This window comes from Corvus moneduloides, chromosome 3, assembly GCF_009650955.1.
Source record: "Corvus moneduloides isolate bCorMon1 chromosome 3, bCorMon1.pri, whole genome shotgun sequence".
Classification (NCBI taxonomy): domain Eukaryota; kingdom Metazoa; phylum Chordata; class Aves; order Passeriformes; family Corvidae; genus Corvus; species Corvus moneduloides.
The window spans coordinates 58,004,850-58,029,046 of NC_045478.1; the positions used below are offsets into that span (position 1 = coordinate 58,004,850).

At 40.5% G+C, this 24,197-nt stretch overlaps 1 protein-coding gene across 33 annotated transcripts in view; it reads right to left on the reverse strand.

The window, feature by feature from the left end:
* EPB41L2 (erythrocyte membrane protein band 4.1 like 2) overlaps positions 1 to 20,302 on the reverse strand; it is a 120,242-nt gene extending 99,940 nt beyond the window's left edge. For 32 of the 33 annotated variants that reach the window (XM_032101693.1, XM_032101687.1, XM_032101679.1 and 29 more), the window contains exons 1-2: positions 20,216 to 20,302; positions 16,418 to 16,499 (exon numbers count right to left, since the gene is read on the reverse strand). The gene's annotated coding sequence lies outside the window, so the exon portion shown is untranslated. The remainder of the gene's footprint in view (positions 1 to 16,417; positions 16,500 to 20,215) is intronic. The other variant, XM_032101666.1, reaches the window with a different exon arrangement.
* Positions 20,303 to 24,197: the final 3,895 nt, after the last annotated feature.

A 24,197-nucleotide genomic window follows, 5' to 3' on the forward strand; every position in this document is an offset into this window, starting at 1 on the left:
TTTTCACTCCTTGTAACTTCACCTTTCCTTGTTCCAGACTTAAAAAGCTACATTTGAGATCAAACCACAGACGAACAGATATGTGATAAAACTAAGCTAAGACCACCAACAATATGGGCTCAGGCATTTCACACAACCAAAGAGGCACACAGGAAACTTACATGCCATAAAAACAGACAACAATATATAGCTTACATGCAGTTAAAAAGAATGGCAACAGATAAGCTTCCATTTTTTTTTGCTAAGATGCTAACTTAAAATCTCCTTAATGTTAGAGAAAACTGACTGGCTTTAAAAAAATCTTTGCAGAAAAACATCACATTTTAAGCAAAACCTGAATATGTAACTTAACTGCTTCATAAAATCAGTTTACAATCCAAAAATTATTCAAAATATTCCTTACACATTTCTCTCCCATCCACTAAAAACACTAACTTTAATATTAAAGGAAATATCCTAGATTTTAATATGTAAGCTTTAAACATTTTAAAGTAAATTTTAAATACAATAAAAGTTGCTTTCCTAATTTGGAAAGACACATGAAATTCCATGATTTGCTACTCTTCATATTCATTCCACAGAATGATGATAATGGATTTGTAGATGGAATGTTCCCTTAAAATTTCAGAACTGTATTCTATTCAAATGACTTGGAAGAACAAGAAGTTGACATAACACTCAAACTTATATTAATGTAACATTTTGGCTACCTTATTAAGCATGCTTATGTAAACAATTTGGGTATGTGAAAAAAACAAGCACTAAAGGTACTAAACTCTTCTTGAAAACCAAAGGATAGCTGGACATCCAGCCTTTTCCTCAGAATCTTTCCCATACAAGGACATCTACTCTCCTCACTTGCCTTTCTTCACACTTCAGTTTTATTTCATTTAAAAGATCTAAGTTATTTCAGCAGCATGGCCATCACTCTCACAGAAAGTCTTCACAGCAAACATAACTATGCTCAGCTATTTTTTCCCTGTTCTTGTGTAAGTGGGGAAGTCACTGTCACCTCAAATGGCACAGCTAGCAGTACAGGTCTGAGCACTGACGGAGGATTAAAGTTCACAAAATTATGTTTGGTCCCAACAGAAAAGAGATTTACCCTTTAACTTTTCGTTTTATAAGCAAGAGAAGACTGTGTCCACAATTTCTGGAATGCTTGTGTGGGCAATGCCATTTGTAATTCTGGGGGTTGGTGCACTCAAACAATGGTTTATTGGAGATCTTTCAGATACAATTAGACTGCAGACCATCAGTTCCATCACAACAAGCCTGGACTCTCCTCAAATTTAGACATGTTATTTATTCACAGGATATTTAAATTAGGATGCAGGGGGGGTTAACAGAAGCAAGACCATAATCTTACCTTCTCCATCTATCCCCTACCCTTTCTTTCCCCAGTGCACTAGGGAAGGAAAAGGAAACAAGGAGACCAAATAGTACCCATCCCCATAGAGCTTTCTGCCCTGCTGCAGAGACTGGGATTTATAATCAAAACTGTCTGGGACACAGACTGCTGCTAGTGTTGCCTGCAATGCTGGCAGGCTGTTAAAGTTACAAAGAGAAAAATGTGCCAAAATATGTACTCTTGCTTGCCAAGCATATAATCCTGATGCATACTTCCTGATAGGAAAAAGATTTAATAAATATGAGACAATTTCCTTTTCCCTTTGCTTAGAAATGATCTTCTTTCCCACATGCTTAACGCCAGAGAAAAAGAAACAGCACGCCTTCCACATTTAAAAGAAGCTAAGTTAATTCTCTGCCTGGAATACTCAGTTCATTTGATCGAGCATATTCTGTATTTTCTTAGCAACTCAGATGACAATCACCAGGACAAGTTTTGGAATCTAAGAGAGTCTTTGCCTCCTGTTACTCATTAAACACTTCAAAACATATTGGAGGGCTGGATTTTTTGGTTGGTATAGTCCCAGTTGCTGCTGGGCTCACTCCACAGCATGCTATACCAGTAGGTTCTCTCCCGGCTGGAAACAGCAAGGGAATACCTGTGAAGGATTAGGAGTTTTACACTGGAATCATGGCGTGCCCTTAGTTAAAACGACCAGGAAAGTTTGCTACAAACTTTCCATGTCAGAGAGCTTAATTACAGAACTGGATACATATAAGTTGAAGGATAGCTTCTGTTGCTTAAAAAGGCCAAAGTAAGTAGAAAAGGAAAATTTGTGGGTCAGGGAATCAAGCAACAGACAACAGTATAAGGCTGAGGCACTCAAGCTTACTTCATTACTGTAGCATGGCAATGTTCAGTAATTTATTTAGTATATTAACATGAGTGATACTTATAAAATACTACACAAACCAAGGCTAGAATTTCAAAAGAGTCCTCATTAAGGAAAAACTAAAGGTAGCTAACGATATGTTCACTAGATCTGTTGAAAAAATGATGTGAAGAAGGTACTAATATATGCTAAAACCCTGTGTCAAAAATAATCTTAATACACTTAAGAAAACTCTTACTTTCATAATAAGGCTTTCAAAGAAGAAACAGTTGTGATTTAAATCTAACAGAGAGTTTCCAAGTACTGAAAGATACCCAGCAGATTATTTAAGTGTTACTAAGGTAATGATCACAACTGTATTTTCCCTAACTTGCAACATCCTTCTGCTAGTTAACATCTTTTCCTATTTGCAAAAAGGGAGGAAATAAGACCTTTCACTCATAACAAGCTGTCAGAGACTTCAGTTGCTAAGTAAGATACATTCAGCAGAGTAAACATAAAAGCTTAGAGAGGATACAGCAAAACAGTTGACATGGGTTTTGGAACAAAGGTTGTAAATGAGACGAGTGTTGGCCTCCAAAGTAACAACCGATAAAACAAGAGGAAAAGAGCCTCAGGTTTCACCAGAGGAGGTTTAGATTGGATGCAAGCGATAATCTCTTCACTGAACGGATGACCAGGCACTGAAACAGGCTGCCCAGGGAAGTGGTTGTCACCAGCTCTGGAGGTATTTAAAAGACTTGGAGATGTGGTGCTTGGGGACATGGTTTAGTGGTAGACTTAGAAGTGTTAACCTAACAGTTGGATTCAATAATCTTTAAGGTCTTTTCCAACCCAAACAATTATATGATCCAATGAACAACAGAGTTTATATAGCAGCAAAAATTTGCCTGAAAGCAAAAGGCAGTCTACAAACACTCACTTTTACCAAAAGTATTAAGCATTCTTAAAAGTAAAAAGCAAGCAAAAGGGCTAAAGATTTCAGAAAACCGAGAACAAGAATCAACCATCACCACATGTGTTAGGAACAGGATGGCAAAGATTATTTTGAACTCCAACAAGAATGCTGTTTGAAACATTACAGTTGTTGGCCTGTAATGTTTCAAACAGAAATAAGACCTATGCAATCATACTGCCTGCTCATCTGTTTGTTATTCTTCTCTAGTAATGTTTAAGTTCAACGGTCAATTTGAACCAACTTTAGCAATGGTCCAGAGGTCTCAATAATACTTAATTTATACAGGACATGCAAAGCCAGTTTGGTAGGAAAGAAACCCAATTAGTGAAGAGCATCTAATATAAAGCTATAAGTAAAACTGTTTTATTTGCTTTACTAGCTTTACAGTCAGCACCTACCAGCCAATCAAAATAAATACTTATCTAGTGATAATTTGGATGGTTCTGCATCAAGTATACTTGGGGAATAATATAAAAAAACAAAGAAAAGAGGTACTGACAGGACAAACATTTATTAGTGGCAGGAAAAAAAGCTGATATTCTGTTATAAAGGGGAGCATGAAAATGTCATGGGAGACCATGTTTCAAGTTCTTCCACTACAACTTACCTTAAATATTTAAAGATCTGATGCTTTCAGGTAAACCTGAAATTAATTCTGAAGAGGATTACAAGAAGGTCAATATCATATCTGTTATCACTAGCTATGAGAGGCTAGTATTCCAGTAATCACAGAACTATTTGGGTTGGAAGGGATCTGAAAGGTCATCTAGTTTCAAACCCCTGCCATGGGCAGGGATACCTCCCATTAGATCAGGTCACTCAGGGCCCCATCCAACCTAGCCTTGAACACTTCTAGAGATGGGGCATCCGCAACATCTCTGGGAAACAGCCACCAGTTGCAGTGTCTCATCACACTGACAGTAAAGAACTTCTTCCTAATATCTGATCTACCCCTATCCTCTCGGTTTAAAGCCATTATTCCCATATTACTACTTCTAACTATTACTGAATATCGTATAGTTGAGCATAAAAGCATGGAAGAAGGAAAAAGGAGAAAGAACATGAGTGGAATAATATTTCAAATACATGAAAAAATTATTACCTAAAAATTCTAATGCTTGTGTCTTGCTTTTACCACACTATTACCACATTTATTAGAACACTTTTGAAATAAGTTAGCAGAAGAAAATCTAGCAGTATAAGCCAATTTCAGTTGCTATTAGATGGATGGGATCTCTAAATCAAATTTATTCATCTTGCAGGACTTACGAGTTTTGCATTCTGGGTTTCTTCCATCTCCTCCCCATCCACCACAATTACATTCAGAATTCAAACTAATTTGTGCTTTTAACTCAAAGAATCTGCAACTCAAACATGTGAATAGTTAGCTGACCCTAAAAGCACAGATAGAGCTGCAAAGCTGCGCCTGCTGCAGGTATATGAACTAATAATGCAAAGAAGATGCTAGAGATTAAAAAGAAAAGCCATCTCTGTCTCCTGAATTGCTAGTTTGATGATTTTGGTCAAATATTTATGCTGGTTTTGCAAGTATTCAAACTGCTTACACTGGTTATGAATGCAACTTAACATAAAACTTTAGACAGTCACCCCGAAACTTTGGCAGCAACAATTCCTCAGATTACAAATAACTCATGACATCCTTTCTGTAGTCCTGTCACAAAGGCAGAGAATTTGTGGCAGTTTACTGGGTATAGTGACCTCTTAAGCTTGGAAGCAAAGAACACATCTGCTGTGCATGGAAACAGAAGTATCATGTCCTAAATCAAAAGGTTACCTTGACTTACAGCTGGGCAGTCCATCTACTTCTGATCTGAGCATCAATGGACCATTTCAAAATGCAGTGATGGCTTAGACAGAAACATCTTCATATATAAACAATATATATTAAACACTTTGGCATCAAACAGGGAACTATGCCAACTTCCACATATATTCTTTTGAAGAACATACCAAGTTCAGTCGGCTGTGTTAGCAGTATCTATCACAAAATGCATCAGACAAGTTCATTTGCCACTTTTGTAGATCTGAAGATGCTTGATTAAGTTTCTTGACTTGGAAGAAAATATAAATCAAGTTACAATATTTTTCAGACTCTGTGGGGAAGAGAAAAAAGTCAAGAGTCTTTGACATCTTATTACAAGAATTCAGCAGATCTGATTAGAACTCTCAATGGCATCTCAACCTTTTCGGAAAGGTCAGGAGATACCTCACACTTAACAACACTCTAGTCTCCTAAGCTTATGTAAGCTATAGAGCAAACATAGGTAATATAGTCACAAGACCACCAAAAATAATTATAAAATGTTCAGAAATCTCTTAATCCATCCACCTCTACATTTTTAGGATAAAAGAATAACAATTATCCTGACATTAAATTCCTCTCAAAAAGTTATTTTCCACATGTCTATCTACTGCTTTATTTTTGCATCCTCCCTCGTGTGAACTGCTAGTAATGATTCTAGAAAATCACTATAACTAACAATTTTGATGCAAGAACTTCTTTAACTGAGAGGTCGATTTAAAAAGATGGTATTAGTGTAGGCAATGATAATATCATAATCAGAAGAGATTAATTCTACTAATTAAATACTGTATAAGAAAAACAGGAGTATTAAGTCAATATCAACAACAATCAGCAAAGATGTTTCAGAAATCTTTTCATTTTATACACCAAGTTAAATGCTTAAGTCAAAATCCCCCCTATATTAAGAGGAAATAAAAAATATTCACAGGAAACAGATCAGTATTTTACTGATCACACATTGCTGCGCTGCCTCAAATGTCTTGCGAGCACAAACCCACAGCAATGCTGCGTTACTTCAGACTGCAAGTCTGATTACTTCTCGCTTTCTCTATTAGCTCCTAGTCAGATCTTTAAATATCACCACTTGCACTATGAAGCTCAAAAAACAGCCAGAAAGCCCACCAGCTGTGAGAGAAAAAGACTACCAGCATTAACCCATTAGGTGGAATAAGTACAGCTTATCCTAACAGGATACCAAAGGCTGCAGAACAAAAAACATAGGTAACTTAGGGGAAAAAAAGGCTACTTTAGATTCCTCCTTTTCTCTTAGCTATCACCCCAAAAGTTAAGCCCTCTTTAGCAATCAGAAATGGAAAGTTAGTGGATGTCAAAGCCCAGGATCTTTGTAACAATGCACTCTACATGCAGTGACTTTTCCCTTGCTATCACTTCTGCCTGTGTAGCAGCAAGGTAAGAGTTTGAAGAGTTTGATCTTTCTGTTCAGTTCTTCAAAACTTCTACATTAAAATTTGCAAGTCTGTTTTGAAGAAAAGCAGCAACATAACAAAGCATAAAAATTATTCCAAAAAGTAACTGCAATCAAATCAGTGGTTCACACTTGAAAACAGAATATAGTACTCTTGGCTGAAAAGCACTGAATTAGAGGTAAAACTCTTGCAGAGTATTTTAGCCCTTTGCAGAATTACCAGCCCTTCAGGGTATCAGCAAAGACAGTTCTGTCATGCGAATTGATGCACGCTATTGAAAAGTAAGTGTAGCCTATGGCAGTGCTTTTCAAGTACAAGGACAGGTCAGTAAATTGAAAGGTTTTTCATGCAAAGGAAGATACACCTTAATAGCCAACCAGGCATCTCCCTTAGCCTAGGCAGGTGAAAGGAGCAACAGCTGTTTTCAGAAAGAAAGGTCAGAAGCACTGGCTGAATATGTGAGCATAGTCGGCTTCGCTTGGTTCCACGTAAGGGTCTTTATGTTGCAATCATGTTGATGTAAGGCCTGTATTAGATTATCTCATTGCAGCAATAGCTATGTTGCCTATTTTTAATGAAAGTATTCTGAGGTGACTGCTTCAATTTCAGCTAAAGCCCTGAATGTGATCACTTTCACATAGAGCAACAAGAAGCCTTCCATACCAAAATAGTGTAGCATTTTAAAAATCCAGCTGTGGATCAAGTTTCTACATTCTCCTGCTCTCATCAGAGACAAAAAGTTTTGCATAACTTCACAGCATGTAACCATCAGACCACTCTCGACTCACTACAAATGTTTCTTCAGCGATGACTAGCAGAGCAAAAGCCATCTTCAATTCTTCAGCAGCACAGGACTTTGTAAAGTCCTATAAATTATTTTGTAAATGTAAATTATTTTAATTCAAGGGGAGAACAAAAAAGACAGAACAGAAGAAAATGAAGTGGGGAGAAGAAGTTACAAAGGGCTTGTTTGCAGCTGAAAGGATGAAGGGGAGAAAAAATACAGTGAACCACACCTTTACAGCACAAACTGAAATGGAGGAGAGGGAAAAGAAACCATACAACAGTACATCTACTGCTGAAAATAAAAATCCAACTTCTGTTGCTTAACACAACCTCCATACAGACTAGAGATACTCAGCCTCCTAAGTGCATTCTTCTTTTTAAAGGTTCCACAGTAGAAGCAAATAGTTCAAAAGCATTGGCCTTGCATGATCCATGGACACAGAGCTGCCATCACTACTTCAATTAGCTCAAATTTAGTATTGAAGAAAAAAGAATTACTATATAGTTAGTGACTGAATTTGCCATTCAAATGTTTGCCCATACAAGATAGACATGATCAAAGTACAAAAGCCACACTCTAAGCTCTCCAAACCAGACAAAGAAATAATGGATCATAGTCAAAATGTCCCAAATATCTCCAGTTTCAATTCACTCCTACACAGTGGTACATTTTCCCTCCATGCTGTCATAATTTACATACCATTTCAGGCTAATAATGCTCTGCAAACATATGTTTAAAGAAAAAATTCTGTAATTTTACTTTATGTTAATGAAAAATTGAAATAATTATGACTTTAGGCTTACAAAAAATCTAATGGCAGAATTGTCCTTTATAAAAAAAAGTGCTAATACTCTAATAATAGCAAACAACTAGAAAAACAGTACAGGTGGAATTCCCATTATAGCAGAATCTTGCTGTTCGAGTAAGAATATTTAAAACTCGTGAAGCTTTGCTTTGACAGATGACAAAGTTGCTATTCTGTGATTTTGTTTCTTTTTAATTTTATTAAAGACATATACACTGCAAAACTTTCCAACTTTGTTTCTGGATGAAAACCAAGCTAACTGTTCTGTCATGCAAGAAAGTTACTCAAGCCTCTACAACACCCAAAAACTTTGGTGAAATAATTTCCACACAGCTTTTCAAGTACCAGTTACATACTTGAACCATCAAATAATACTATTTGATAGCTCCTGAAGCATCCAGGAAAAGTAGTTTTTAAGAGTAGAACAGCAAGATGGACATTGTCAGATGCCAATGATGTGGTCAACAAAATAGTAGCCAAGTCCCCACCAAGCAGCAGGAAGGAAACACAAGCTTTCTGAAGCACTGTGGGTTTTTGGAGGATGCATATTCCGGATTACAGTCAGATTGTAAATCCTCTCAATCAAGTGACCCAGAAAAAGAATGATTTCAAGTAGGGTCCTGAACAACAACAAGCTTTTGAACAAATTAAACAGGAGATGGTTCATGCAGTAGCTCTTGGGTCAGTCAGGAAAGGACAAGATGTGAAAAATGTGCTTTACACCGTAGCCAGGGAGAAAGGTCCTTCCTGGAGTCTCTGGAAAAAGCACCCAGGAAAACTCAAGGATAACCCCATGATTTCTGCAGTCAGAGATACAAAGAATCCCAGGCCTGTTACACCCCAACTGACATACCAGAAGTTTATGAAGGAGTTTGAGCTGTCTCAGAAGTGACTGGCACTGAAGTACATCTTCTTCTGGCACCCCAACTACCACACTGGGCTGGTTGTTCAACGGGGAAGTCCCTGCCACACATCATGCCACTGACATAACGTAGAGTAGGCAGGTTGTGTTGATCCCACAGTAAGCTCAGATACGAAACCCCAATGACCCAGGCATCTTGGAAGTCAGCACAAACTGGCATGAAGGCAAAAATTTCAGACTATCATCCTCAAAGGAGAATGTAACAGATGCTGAAGAGGCCCTACCATATAATCAACTACCAGAAAATGAAAAGCAATACACCCTCTTTACTGACAGTTCCTTCCACACACTGAAAATGGAAAGCTGCTCTATGAAGTCCTACACAACGAGCTGCAGTAGCTATTGAGGAACAAAGTGAATCAAGCCAGAGTGCAGAGCTGAAAGCCATCCAGCTGGTTTTAGATATTTCTGAAAGAGAAATAGCCAGTGCTCTACCTCTACACTGACTCATGGATGGCAGCAAATGATCCAGGGTTGGCTGGACTGATGGAAAAAGGTCAGTTGGCAGCACAGAGGAGAAACCCATCTCGGCTGATAAAATGTGGCAAGACATCATTGCCTAGGTAAAGAAGTTGGCCGTAAAAGTATGTCATGTAGATGCACACATACTCAAGAGTTGGGCTACCGAAGAACATTGCAACAATGATCAGATGGATCAAGCTGCCGAGATTAAAGTGTCTCAGGTGTCTCTGGACTAGCAAGATAAAGGGGAATAATTTCTGGCTCAGTGGACCCTTCATGCCTCGTCATCAGGGAAGCGATGCAACACACAGATGGGCTTGTGATCAAGAGGTGGACTTAACCATGGATATGAGTCCCCAGGTTATCCATAACTGTTTCATAAACTTTATCCATAACTTTATTTCATAAATATGGGCTGCGATCAAGCAGGCCAAGTGGGTAAGGCCTCTGTGGTATGGTGGACTATGGCTGAAATGTAACTGTGGGGAGGCCCAGCAGATGATTACATCACACTGCTGAAAATACACCTAGGCAAGTGCTACACGCTTACAATGATGGAAACAACCCCTGGAGGGCTGGATACACACCCTGTACCTCATGCTACTGCCCAAAACACCATCTTGGGCCTTGAAAAGCAGGTCCTGTGGCAACATGGCACCCCTGAGAGAACTGAGTTGGACAACAGGACTCACTTCAAAAATAGTCTTACAGGCACCAGGGCCAGAGAGCACAGGATTGAATGGTTGTATCCTATTCCCTAGCATGCACCAGCCTCTGGGAAAACTGAACAGTACAATGGGCTGTTAGAAACCAAATTGAAAGCAGTGGGTGACGGGGCCTTCAAACACTGGAATCTACACTTAGCAAAGGCTGCCTGGTTTAGTTAACACCAGGGCCTCCACCAATCGAGCTGGTCCCACCCAACCAAAACCCCCACATACCATAGAAGGGGATAAAGTCTCCGTGGTGCATTTGAGGAATATGAGTTCGGATTAGTCCTGTCTGAAGCAAAGACAAACCGATCCATGGGACTGCTTTTGTTCAAGGACCTGGGGGCAGTTGGCAAGTAATGCAGAGGGGTGGGGAAACACAATGTGTACCTCAAAGGGATTTGATTTTCGGGTAAGAACAGTCTGTAACATTGAATTTCATAGTACTGGCTGCTGAATGACACTGCCACTGTATGCTATAACTACCATGGGCAATGAGTATGGTCTGCTCCACCTACACTAGTTATAAGCTCCTAATGTAGCTTGAAAGCAGCAGGCAGCATACCAGCCCTCCTGCCCTGGAAGACATTCAGAACGTATAGAGGCTGAAGTCATAGACCAAATTAAGTCAACAGACATCCTGGAGGGACAGCCACTGACTACTGAACTGATACCTATGCTTGTGTGTATATATATACACATATATAGTTGGTAGGTGTAGGATTTGGGCATGACATAAATGGTATAGACTAAGGGGAGGACAGGGTTAATTTTTACAGTAGCCAAGCATGGCCAGGAGGTAAAGATTATTCTATACCACCTCACATCATTTTCTGGGGACAGGGGAAGGAGTCCCTTCTACATCATGTAGTGTGGCAGTGTAGTCAGGTATTCACCAGGCTCCATGTAGGGAGCACTCACATGTGAATCATCCACCTCCCTTGTACACTCAGTTATTAATATTGTTGCTGTTACTGCTCATTTTCTTATTTCATCACTATTACCAGTAAATTGCTCTTATCTCAACCCACAATCTCTACCTTTTATGCTTCCAAGTCTCCTCTCTATCCCACTGCAGGGGAAAGGGATGGGGGCAGGGAAGTAAGTGAGCAGCACATGGTTTGGAGTTTTCCAATGGGAACACTAAATTGGGAAATTTCATTCCTAAACCTTCTTCAGGATGCCTCAGCGCTGTCCCACAGTCTCCCCACAATCACATATAGTGCCAATAGAGATAACAGGAGATTAGAGACTGGTTACAACAAACTGGTGGGAGGCTTAACCTGAAAACCAGTCAGCAGAAGCTGCTGTTCTCTGAAGGAAATCAAAAATTCCATATCCATAAAAAAACATCCACACAAACCAACTTTATTTCTCAAAAACAGAGGGATCATCTTTATTCCATTTTATACTGAAAAACGGGAGTATGATGAAAGAACAAGCAAGATTTGAGAAGCTACAGAAGCCACTTTTAAGCAACTAATAAAGTTACATTAAATAGGATCTCTTAACTTTATTTTCCTTTAATTTGAGTTGCTACCTTCATGATCAGTCTACCAGGGCACACATATAAACATACTGCCTGAGTTACCTGAAACAAAGTATTAGACAGGCAGGCAAAAGAAGGGAAAAAAAACCCATCACCAAACACCCAAAATGAATCAGACAGAAAAAAACCACATTTTTCCCAAAATAAGTGCTTATGCTTTCACCTTCTTGACATAACCAAGGATCTAAAAATAGTCACAGAATATAAAATCACTTGTTGTGTCTTGAGCTGTTAGTTTAACTGCTTACATACTGAGCCTTCTAGCAAGAGTCATGTACTGTTGTTAACCCTTCATACAACATGAAAACCCACTTAGAATTTTAAAAATAACATGTGCAGAAAAATCTCTGTAGCATAACTACTTCAAGTCTTAAAACATTTAACCAAAACCACTAAAGAAAAACTGATTTGTGTTAAATATGAGTAAAACAAGAACATCCTTGTGAGCTTTTGAACAGTAAGGATCCACAGATTTTTTTTTTTTTAATGAGCATCCTTTACCAGCAAGCAAAGATCATAGAGGAGTAAAAGAAAGAAGCAGGTTGATTTTGACTTCAATCAGCTTAATATGTGGACCACAACATAATTGCCTTTTTGCAAGTAACTTCACCAGGCAAATAAATCTTCCAACATCCTTCAACAGTTTATGGAGACAAGATGTTTCAAGCCAGAAAATTAGGGCTCATGACAGTGACTAAACAGTTCACCCAATAAACACTGTTTTCATCTAGTCCCATTCCAAAGTGTTAACATGCTACATACGGCACATGTCTTGCCCTTTATCCAAGACATGATGTACCACCACTAAGTAATTTTATGGTAAGACAACCACACTTATAGTAGGTGTTGCCTTGGAATACAATTTAAGATTTTTTTTTTTAAATTAAAAATCAGGGAAACTGAGCAGAAGGTCTAAAAAAATGCAAAAAAGCTGCATTTTTATCAAGGCAAAAAAATGTCGAAGCAAATTTGCTCCCAATATACTGGAAACATATTTTGCCTTTTTGACACTAGCCTTTAAAAATCCAATTGCAAGCAGTAAATAAAACTCTTAATTCTTAAGACAATGTATCAAATCTCATGATTCCTCAGGACAAAGAGTTGGATTTCTTAGATTCTCAAACAAATCAGCTCAGGCAAAATATACTTCAGCTAATGTGTGGGTGTTTTTATAAAGCTTCATAATGCTTTTTGAAACAAAAGGAACAGAAGTCCAGAATACACTAGAGACAAGAAGTAAAGCAGCTTCTAGAGTCATCCTTTCATATCAGGGCTAAAGTTGTACAAACTCTTCCTTCAGTGGTAACTGTCTCACATTTAATACCTGGTCTCTAGTTAAGACTGCAAATATTCTGTTTGGATTACTGACCTTGTAATGGTCTAAGGAGGAAAACAGAATGTAGGGTCATGTACTTGTTACTAAATTTGCTAAAATCAGTGGGCATATGAAGGGGTATGAAGGGGGCAGCAATGTTATATATGTGGTTTCTTAAAACTAGACTGACCACATCACCCTGCCACTCTCCCCAAGTCAGAACACTGTCATTTATTACTATGTTCTGTAGCACAAATTCATTTTTGTTTTGGATTTAGTTTTTAAACATAGAACTCTCTTGCAACAGAGCTCACTTTACAGAGCATTTCTATGGAAAAGGCACCTTTCCTCCAAGAATATTTTTACCTACAACACAGGGCTGTAGTATTCCTAACTTCACTTTTACATTAATTTCTTCTACAGTACAAGAAGAATGTGCTGGTAACAGTGTAAACTTTTCCCCAAAAAACCCTCAACTATTCAGCCTCAACACTAAGTCATTATCCTCCAGTTATGCTATGACACTTAAATAGCATCCTTACTTTCTGAAACGTCACTGGGACTAAATCCAGAAGTAAAAAAAACTGCAATGTTTTAATATACTATGTGTTTTACTTTACCTTTTAAATCTGGAGATTATGAAATTTCAGCCTTCAGAAACATGTCTTACCCTTCAGAATGAAAATATTTCAGCATGCTCGGAAATACAATGGTCTCAGTATAAACAAATAACAGGGGCCAGGGAGGGGTGAGGAAGGAAAAATAAATCTGTAAGTGCACAAATTTCATTAAGCATTAATTGCTCTCTGTAATATATCCTCAAGCACACACACAAAGTCAAGAAAGCACACTGTGAAAGTGAGGCCAAATACCCAACAGCTTAAGTTAACTAATGAGATAATTAGAGGTTCAAAACAGGTTTAATACCAAAATCACTTACAACTGGGGTTTGTAAAGAAGGAGCAGTAACATCGATATGTAGCAATCCCAGCCTTGATTCAAGCAGCTGCCTCTAACCATAATATACTATGATCTTTGACAAATGTTGTCTACAGAGGGGACAAGGCAGCCATAAGACCAAACATGGACTTACAAATTAATTTAATGCCACAACATTCTTTGGTTCTGGTTGTGGGTTCCCCACTCTGCCCTCCCTCTACCTCCTTCCCTCCAGACACTGGGTTTATTTCAGACTCATGGTCAAATAATTAAATACCCTACCAGGAAAAGTACCCAAAAAAACCATACAAGAAAAAGGATTCAGTTCTCTAACAGAAAATCAGTGCTATACAGGGCATATTTCTTTAATTACTTGATGATGAAACAGCAGCAGTTACAGAATTATTTAAACACAGCTTTTAAGTACAACTTCAAAAGGAAAAACCAAATGGGATGAAACAGCTTCTTTCAGCTAAGGAAACAGCAAATCGATTGTTTACAAATAATGTCTACAAAGTACAAAACACTGTATTTGGAAATTGAAACTTTCAGATCCAAAACTGAAATGTTCAAAGAAGTTTGCAGGACATACTTCTGACATATTTGATTGATGAATCCCTGCTTTTGTGAGTTGCTGGAAGCAATAAAAATGTTTCAACGAATATGAAACCCAAGCACATTTTTATCACCAGATTTTAATTTTGGTTTGATTTTCAGAAGTAGGAGGATACATGCTGAATCAGTTAGAATTCAAAGGTCTGCCTAGTATGAATTCAAAAACTTGAATTAAGAATATATATTTTAAATCCCATATACAGGATAACTGAGTACTTCAAGTTAGAAAAAGCTGTTCTAATTTTCCATTGTGGTAAGAGAGCACATCATGCATTTTAAATACATACTGAAGCTTTTCATACTCTTAACATTCTACATTCTTAAAACGTTGTAGTCAAATTCTTATCCAGGCCACTATAAAGAATACCACAGTTACAGTCTATACTTCTCTAGCCACAGTAATTGGATAGCAGCAAATTACAGTAAAATCTGGTGTTACATTTAGCTGTACAACACTACTAATTAGAGAATGATTTCAACAATAAACTCTGCTTTGTCATCAGTGCAAGCAATTTAAGATGAAACTGATCTTTCAGAGACTCCATGCCTTTTTTTTTTAGTCTATTTTTATTTTCTGGTCACTGAACATCTTTTGCTACGAAACAGTTCTCCAGAACTACTGCTTTGCAAACAGAAAACCACACAGAATGTTAGAAGTAAAAGGGAAGATTCAAGCATAGTGGACTATGGCAATCCACAGATCTCTTTAAACTGTCCTTAGCTAACCCTATTTTACTATTTAATGGCAAGATCTTCTAACAATGACCTTACAGAGCACACAGGCTGCATGACTTAGTAACAGCAAGGTAAGCTAAAGGACAGGCTTTATCACACCCTTCAGAAAGAATACAGGGAGGAGAAACCATGACACAGACAAATATCAGCACCATGGTAGATACAATATCAAGTAAAACACCCAGTTAACCCCCTAGACACTGACAAAAGTCACCAGCTTTAGAAGAGAGGATCTTCCTGCAATTCTCCTTCACAAGAAGTCTCTGAAGAGCCACGCTACTATTAATAAAAGCACTACAGAGATGGACAGTAGTAGTACCTTATCTCCTTTAGAAAAAGAAATCCAACCAAAGAAACACAAAAGCAAAATACTACTACCTGTTTCTGAGATTCAGCAGAGCCAATCAGTTTTTACACAAGTGGCCAACTTCACTAAGTCAGGCCTTCAAAGCATCCCATACTTCAGTCCAGTCATGAAACATTATGCCATCAAAGGCAGCTGTGATATGCACAGCAAAGGGCTGGCATCTGACATTCTCCTTTACAACACCAACTCACAGAGCTGCTGTAATGCAGTATTTGTATAGTGCCACTAAGACATCAGATACTACTGAAACAAACCTTTTTCCCCCCAAAGTCTGTTAAAATAAATAAATAAGCCTGCATTCTTGCTGAGCTGTCCCACTTGCAGTATACATAAGTCTATAATCTCATACCATACATGGAACATACTTCTCTCATTTCACTAGACAAACAGAACAGCTATTTTTGGATTACCCAATAGTAATTAATCAATATTCTGTTGATATGGCCTTCACTTAGTCTGTAAATCTTTACAAAGCTCTCAAAGACAAGGTGAAATCTATGGAGGAAATAAGTTACCAGTAAAATTACCTTCACAGAAGGGTGTACATCACAAACTTCTTAAGTAGAAGTCAAAATATTTGCTGTATCATGAAGATGTTCTTTCCTACATAATATTACAAAACTGACAGCTCAAGCCATGTAAATTTATCACATCAACAGCCAAAATAATTGAGAATATGAAACAGAACACAGAATTTTGCCTATCTAGTAAATTCATACAGTCAATCTACTGCTCTAAAAAAATAAACCACAAGTTACCTTTCACTCCAGTAGGAATATTGAAGATTTGAAGAGTGCAATCAACTATGACAACTGGATAACAGCACAATATCTTCCTTGCCTGTAAGGGAATAATTCAGAGCCAAATTACACCAAAAAATTAACCTACCAAATAAATTAGAAAACCAGATAAGTGAAATTGAACAGTGCTAAAATGATAAACATTTTAAAAATGTGAACACCCTGACAAATAGGAAGGGAAAGAAACCCCATACCCAGTCATTCAACTTGCACTTTGATTTTGTCTCTTAAAAAAATAGAAGTGTAGCAGTTTATTTTAAAGTCTAACACTCTTAAAGTTTAAAGTAGTCTTTACTTTCAAATTAGAAGGCCAGAAATATCCCCTTACAATGCAATTTGACTTCTTGTATAGCCCAGGCTACAACAATCACACGCTTCCACATCCCCTTTTCTTGCCCCCATCCTCTTTCTTGTGTCCAGCCATTGTGTGAGTACACAATGAACAGTTTTCCAACACTGCTTTTCTTGGGTTAATTTTGCTTACAATGAGGAAGACAGCCCACCTTCCCTCTTACTCTCCCCTACTTAAGACCAGTTCCAGAATGAAACCTCAGTTTGACTCAGTACATCTTCCTCAGGAAAGCATTCAACCTTGCTTTAGAAATATCTTATGGCAAATATGTTATAACAGTAAAATCACTTTTAACCTACTGAAATTTACACACAGTAAACTAAAATGTAGAAAACTTCCTCTTTCAATAGAGTAGCACTACACATTACAAACACAATTATTAAAAATGTAAGCCATTTAGATCCTTTTTGTGCCAGCAAATACTTTCATAGCTCTCATCCATGTTACAGGTATACCTACCATCCTTTTATTTTGTTCCCTCCCTTTTTAATCCTTAAATAGATCAATCTTTTGTACTAAAACATGCTTCCCAGATTAATGCCAAAAGGAAATGTCAGTTCAAAAAGGAACCCCACAAGCACAAGCTACAGAAAAAAATTTTTACCTTGCCATATATTTTAAGTGTTGCTTATAAACCTAGCTTGATTTTTTGGAACATCAACTTAAAGAGAGCATATGTCTAAATTATTTATCACGACCCACAATACCTTCTTTACATGTCTGCACTTCCCAGACACTTCTCCATTCGCCACCTACGACCCACATTCCTCATCTTTAAAGGCATGACTCAGGAGCTGGTCCCATGAAAAATGAATATTCTGCCTATATCAACACTCACAAACTGATTCAGAATATTCATACTGGCTACTAGAAGTAATACAATTATTCTTCAGGTTACCCTCTCTGAATGAGAGCTCTTCAGTGTTGTCATTGAAACCCCACTAAGACATCAAGAAGCCAAACTAGCTTCAGAATGTTACCTTTGTTGCTCCTTGAATCTAAAAAAAATTTATGAATTGACTGAAGTTACTGGAAAATTATCAAAGTAGAACAAAAGGTCTATTTCCAAATGAACGAAACCTGGAAGTTTATTCCACACAGCCTTGGATGTTAAAAAGTTTGAACTCCCCCTCTTCTCCACTATCAGCACATGCAGAGAGAATATGTATGTTTTTGAAAGTCTTGTCTATGCCATTTAAACAGTATTTTTACAATGCAAGCTCATCTGCCACAGGTACAAACTGTCGATAGAAACTTTGAGATCCATAACCTCTGAAAAAACTGAAGGCAAAGTCATTTTCTAAGCCCAAAGGTAATGAAACTCAGCAGAATGTTGCAATTTAAGCAACAGAAAGTGGCTCAACTTCCCACCAAGAGGTCAACAGCAGACAGAAAGCAGCATGGCCAGCAGAAATGGAAACTTGTTGTAAGGGAGATCAGCAGCTGAAGCAGAATGCTTCTGCTGAATACTCTTCCAGGGCCACTCCTGCGTAACCCAGGGTGCCACGAAACTGCTTCTGTTCTACAACTGGTTGGCTCTGCAGCTCAGGGACTCGGTTTTTCTGCTGTTCAAGACATGATGCCAAAGGACGCAGCTTTTCTTTTAGACAATCTCTCTTAAAGAAGCGTTTTCTCATTTCAACTTCTACAGGACTGGACAGATGGAAGTTTACAAGAATTTGCTGAAGGCTAAGTTTTGTAGACCCGTGCTTGTTGCATTTCACTAACACTCTGGAAGCACCCGTGACAGCAGACAGAAAAGGAGGCCATAAAGCTAAGCAAATCAATACGTGTGCTTTAAAACAAATATAGATAAAATTTTAATGAAAAATGGGTCTTGGACAGCTTTACAAGAAGTAAAAAACATACCAAATCAACTACTTGCTAACTGCTGGTATCAAAGTACCTTAACCTAAGTTTATTCTAGCTGGCTATTACTTGTTCTCTGGCAGTGATTTATTTCAGAAGGTGGAAATCATAATCATTAAGCTGACAAACCCTCAAAACAACTCCATTTATGTCAATCAGCGATCCTTCTAGTCATACACGTGTGCACAATACTATTAACATCAAAAGGGATTAAGTTCAACTCAGTGGGATCTTTACCTGTGGAAGAATGTTGCACTAAAAAATGTTACCACGGTGTTAATAGCTCTTTTGAGTGCATTCATACTTCAGAGTACTGTAATCAAAGCCTTACAAAAGAACAATAATAGGAAAAGAACTTTGGACCAAAATTTAAAAATAACAAATCTTTTTTTTTTTTAAAGATCGCAGTGCATAATGCTCAGAGGCTAGGTCATCACATCTTGAAAGGGGGACTTATTTTAAAACAGCAGACACAAAGCATATGAGAGGATTCTACACTTATTTTTACCCTAATCCTGAAAAGAAGGGAAATGAGGGATTTCAAGTCTTCCTCGATTTCACCCCCTATCTAATTCTTGATAAACAGCCTCAGTGCGGGGGCCTATTTAGTTCATTTTTCTGCAGCAGCTAATTCACAGCTGAAAGAAAGGAACAGCCCAAGATGCAAACAGATGAAGTTATCAGAAGGAGAGGAGTGGTGCTCCGGGAGGAAAAAAACTAGGAAACCGCCTCTCCTCACGCAGCATTCAGGCGACGGGTGCGGGAAGGGCACCGACAGCCATCGGGACAGGTTTTCGCGGAAAAACACCCCGCTCTTTCTGGCCCCAGACCAGAGGCGGGGGATTCAAGAGCGCGGTAGATGCGGGCACGGCAGTGACCGCGGGAGCCCGCGCAGCACCGGCGGGGTGCCCCGAGCTGCGGGTCCCGGTGGCGCGGGGGGCGGCCGGAGGCGGCGGGCGGGGCGCTGCCCGTGCCGGCAGCCCCGCGGGGGACTTGGAACCGAGCGGCGAGGAGCGGCCCCGCACGTCTCGCCTCGCTGGGACCAGTGCCCAAGGCTGCGGGAAAAGGAGGGAGGAGCCAGCCCCCCCGGCCGCTCCGCTGCCCGCCCGGGGCGGAGGGGCTGCAGCTCGGAGCCGCTCGCCCCCGCCGCCCCCGGACGCGCGTCCTCGGGGCCGCTGCCGCCCCCTGCCGGCCCCGGCGCTGACAGCCCCCGTCCACCCGCCCCGCCGCCGCCGCTCGGGGCCGGCACACAAGGAGGGAAGGAAGAAGGGAGGGGGCAGCTCTACCCGATGAGCCGGGCCGGCCCCGCCCGCAGCCTCTGCATCCCGCGGCAAGCGGAACGGATCACGGAAAACGGCGACGGATATGGGGCAAATCGGCCGCCAGCGCACTGCCAGTCCCCCACAGCGCTACGATTGCCCAGCCCCCTCCTCCCTGCAATCCCCTGTTCCCCACTGCGGGAGTAAGTCGCGCTTCCCCGGGACCGCTCCCGTCCCGTCCCGTCCCGCTCCGCTCCGCTCCGCTCCCGCCGGTACCTGCCGCCCGAACGGCCGCTGGCGCCCGCACACTCCCGAAGTTCCCAGCCGCGGCCGTCAGCCCAGCCCGGGAGAAAACCCCGCCGGCCCCGCCCCCCGGCCAATCCGCGCCCCGCCCGCCCCCGCGCCCCGCCCCTGCGCCCTCCCCGGCCGGGCCGCCCTGGCCCCGCCCCTGCGCCCCCCGCGCCGCCATTGGCTGGCACAGCCGTCAATCTCCGCAGGAAGCGTTTCGCCCCCGCCCGCTCTTCCTGGGCCGTTTCCAGCGGCCGCTGCTCGTCGGGGGTGCGGCTGTAGCCTGGGGCCGGGATGGGCTTCGGGAGCGTCGCCGCAGCGTGGGCATCGCACCAGAGAGACGCTGTCCGGCAGCACCGCTGTCGAGCCATGGCCCCGGGCGAGTCCGGGCAGGGCGCCGGCCGTGGGCGCGGTGCGGTGCCGCTATCCCGCGGTGTCTCCAAGCGGAATGAGCGCTTGCGGCACCGCGAGCTGCGCGGGCGCGGAGGGGAGGCGGTGACTCCTCCCGGCTCTCCGCGGCCCTCTGCAGGTGCCGTCTCCCGGGCACTCGCGCGCCGTTGGAACGGCTGCACCAGCGGGAGCCCGGCGGGATCCCCGAGGTGGCCGGGCCGGAGAGACCCTCCCGTGCGGGAAGGGAGGTGGAGGGTCGGGACTGCCGCGGCCTGCGGAAGGAATCAGCACTCGTGGGGACCTGGTCGAGAAGAGGCAGCCAGGGGCTTCAGTGTCCTGCTGAGGGACAACGGGAGTGAGGTGAAATGAGAGCGTCAGGCTGGGTGTAAGGAAAAAGTTATTCATGCTGTGGACAGCTGGGCCGTGGGAGTGGGTTCCTCAGGGATTTCCACTCCTAAACAGACGCTCCTGAGCAACCTGGACTGACCACGCAGCTGGCCTTGCTGTTGCGCAGGAGGTTAAGTGAGAGGCCTTACAACCTGAATTTTCTAGTGGGGGTTGACTTTCACTTGCCGAAGGTGTTGGGATGTGTGTGTGGATGCTGACTGCTGAAAGGACTGGATATGACTAACCTCATGGCAGCTGCTGTGCTGCACAGGCTGCAGGCCCTGGAAGTGCTGTGGAAACCGAAAATTATTTACATTGTGTGCAGTCATACTGATTTTGCAAAATCCAGCACATGATATATGTGGCTTGTACAAGTTCATCCCTTTCGTGCATTATAACCTAAAGTTAACTTCAGGCTTCTCACCTAACCTTCATGCATGAAAGCATGCCATGCCTTTTTTTTGCAGTGCGCAGAATAGACTTTTCTACTTAGGAGCAGAGCTGTACAGTAAAATGAAGCATTTTATATGTAATCCCTGTGTAATTTCTACGAAAATTAGAAGGCAGGGAACAGGATCATGACTGAGGTTGCTGACTGTTCATTACAGAATTCTGAAGAAATTGTAAGAGACCAAGTTTTCTGTCTCAAAAATCTTTGTGTGATGCCATGTAACACATAGTTTTAATCTGATTTTTTGTGAAGAGGTTGAGGGATGTGTTTTCACAATGCCAATCCTAAGATGCTGAGGTTTCGTTTAGGGTAGCTTACTAGTGAAAAATAAGCCAACAGGCAATACACCATAAATATTCTATGTATTTCATAATGCGCAACATCAAGAAATCAAGTCCTATTTGACACTGATTAATATTTTTTTTTAATCTTACTGCTTCAGAAGTAAATGCAACCATGCAGCTCATAGGAGTGCTCTTAAAGGAAATTAATATAAGCACTGAGAAGCAATGAGTTGGCAATGAATAGAGAGCAGACACTATTAGATATCTGTGTTTAATTCCATATTGTTCATTCTACATCCACTGAAAGAGGTTAGGGACCAGTAATTAAAAGAAGGAATGATAATGCATATGCACAAGCAGTTTTAATTTGTTCCAGCTATACTGCTTGATGTTGTAATCTTCATGTTTTATGTATTACATTGCATAATTTAAATAAAGGTGATGAATTATTTTTAGTATCTCTTGCTCCAAATTCAAAAACAGCATTAAAAAAGCCTTTGACTCTCTCAAAGAGGAGATGGAGTATCATTTTTCTTTTTCGGGAAAACCAGTCACTGCATTTTTTAACTTGATACAGCAGATGCTACAATTACCACAGCACTAATGGGTCAGGGTTTTACCTCTAGATACTTTCCATATGCAGAACAGACTCTAAAACTCTGTGTCTGATCTTTCCTCATTCATTCCTCAGATGCTCTAATATCACTAAGCATGAAGAACGATAGTAGAATATGTGCCAGTTTCTCCAGAAAATAATACAGCAGCTTCCCATGCATGTCTAAAAACAGTAACTATACTGTAAAAGACTTAACTTACGGGTGCAACAGGAGACACTTGGTCTCTGCTGCTTTCAGAGGCTTCCTAAGTTTGCACCATCCCAGCTGCTGTCTGTCATTGCCAGTACTTGTGTGGCTGCCAGTATTTGATACCATTGGGCTGAGCAAATGTAATTGACATAGTACTAAAACCAACTGCCCCTGCAACAATCTTGTCTTCATTAAGGTTTCCAGTGTTGCTAAAACCAGTGGAAATGCCTGCAATGAACTTTCCCTAGATTAGAAAATTCAGGAAGGCTTCAAAGGAACTGCTTTCTTCCTCTTTCCTCAGCAAGACTCTCTGCTCAGAATCCTAGAGCTTTATTTACATCCGTGTTTCTTCTCACACTGGTTTTAGGCCATTTGTTTTCTGGAGAAATCTTCTGCCTTATGACAAACTTTGTTTCTCTGATGTGCAGTTTTGGAAAAGTAAATGGCCTCGCAGTTTCATTAAATTAAAAATCTATGTTGCTTTTCTTTAAACAAAATAAAACGTAATGCATTTTTTGGTGTGTGCTTTTCCTGAACTCTTATTGTGGGACAAACAGGTCCTAAAGAGGAGAAGGATGTAGACAATTTCTTAAGCAGAGTAATGAAACATCTGGGTGACTAAATGAAGTCTGTGTCATTCTGTATGCAGCATGTCAGGTGGTGATTTTCATAGTCCTCTGATTTTCAAAGAATGGGTGAAGTTCGAAGGGACCACAGTGGGTCATCTGATCCAACCTCCCTGGTTAGCAGGGTCATCCTAGAGCACATTGCACAGGATATTTCTTGAATATCCATTGAGGGAAATTCCACAACCACCCTCACAGTAAAGGTTTTCCTCATATTCAGGTGGAAAAAACAACATTTTTGGGACATGTACTCTGCTGTACTAGCACTAGAGAAAAGCCATTAATGTAGTTTCAAATATTTCTGTCGATCCCCTTTCCACTCCTCTGAGTTTGTATCTAAATTTTGTGTAGGTGCCACAGTGATAAGAACTGTTACCAATCTGTTGTTGCACTGAATATGCAAAATTTCTTTAAAGTGCTGATACAACCTCCACACTGTTTAACAGATAGAAAGGCTGCAGTGTAGGAGCTGCTGTCTATAAATCTGTAGTCAAAATGGCTGTTTGCACAACTCTTGCGCCACTTTGCTTCTTGGCATTACCTAAATGACACTTCTATAAAGTTCATCCTGTAGTCTCCACATTAATCTGGTGGCACAACTATGAGCAGTGTCTGTTAGAGAAGAAAATAAGGAAAAAATACCATATCTAATTATAAACTCTCTGATGTTAACAGAAAACAAGACGTAAGGAAAAATACTCATGATGCCTTCTTGTATGTAAAGATGTCTCCTTTTTAGATATTTTGAAGAAAATAGGAATGAAGAAAAGATCCCAGAAATGGCTGAAGTAAACACAAGAAAATCTAGCCTAATCTATTCCTGGTAAAATAATATAACTGCTTTAGTTACATTTAGTTAGTTATATTTAGTGACTAACTTCAGTTACTCAGCAACATCATTGTGGTTTTTAATGAGTAAATTCCTGAGTGGTCTGGAAATGGGTCCTGAAAAAATGTCTCTCCTTCTTCCATAAAATTTTCTTATAGATGGGAACAAGCTTCTCCTAGAAGCTGCTTTCTGGAAAG